Below are 961 nucleotides of genomic sequence, written 5' to 3'. Positions count from 1 at the left end.
CGGCGTCGGGGCGGGGCGGCGATGGCGTCGGGGCGGCAGGTGACGGCGCGTGGCGTCGGGAGATCGAGGAGGAGGAGAGATCAAAGTGGGGATGCGGTTCTAAAATTTTCCTTATATAGCAAAGTCTTTTGGTCCCGGTTCGTGGCTCCAACCGGGACCAATGCACCCTGTAGTCCCGGTTGGTAGCACCAACCGGGACCAAATGCCGCTTTTCAGCAGCCCAAAGGGCGGGAAGCAGAGGGCTTTGATCCCAGTTGGTGCCACCAATCGGGACTAAAGAGTGGGCATTGGTCCCGGTTGGAGCCAAGAACCGGGACCAATGGCCGTGTGCTAGCACGGTGCGGCACGAAAGTTTAGTCCCACCTCGCTAGCTGAGAGGGGCGCGCAGTGGTTTATAAGCCCCACTGCCGCTCCCCTCTCGAGATCCTCTCCACTGCAGGCTTACGGCCTACTTACTACTGCTTTGCCTGATGTCCTACTGGGCCACCTGCGGGCCTGAATCCTGGCACATGGTGGGTTTCTAGTCGTATCCAGGCCGTGAGGGCCCAGTAGGAGGCACTTTTTCTCTTTACTTATTTATTTTATGCAGCTGTTTTTTTAGTCCCACCTCGCCAAGCGAGAGGCACTCGCAGCTGTTTATAAGCCCTGAGTGCAGAGACGATGAAGAAGAGGCTCAATGCTCACCTGCACGTTGGTTCGCTTCAAGCCTTGAGGAATGGGGTAGACTGCACGGAGCTATGTGCAGTGCAGTTTACACTATTCCGAAAGGCTTGAATCGAATTAACTAGCATTGCGCCTCTTTTTTATTTTTAATGACTTATTACAACTCAGAAATAAATAGAAAAAATAAATATAGCAGAAAAGAAAAAAACTATATAAAAAACTACTCAGAAATAAATATAAGAAAAATAGTTGTGATTAACTTTACTAAAATATTTTTTATTTTTAATGACTTATTACA

The sequence above is a fragment of the Triticum aestivum genome, chromosome 1B (genome assembly GCF_018294505.1).
Source record: "Triticum aestivum cultivar Chinese Spring chromosome 1B, IWGSC CS RefSeq v2.1, whole genome shotgun sequence".
Lineage (NCBI taxonomy): Eukaryota > Viridiplantae > Streptophyta > Magnoliopsida > Poales > Poaceae > Triticum > Triticum aestivum.
This window is presented reverse-complemented; position numbering follows the sequence as displayed.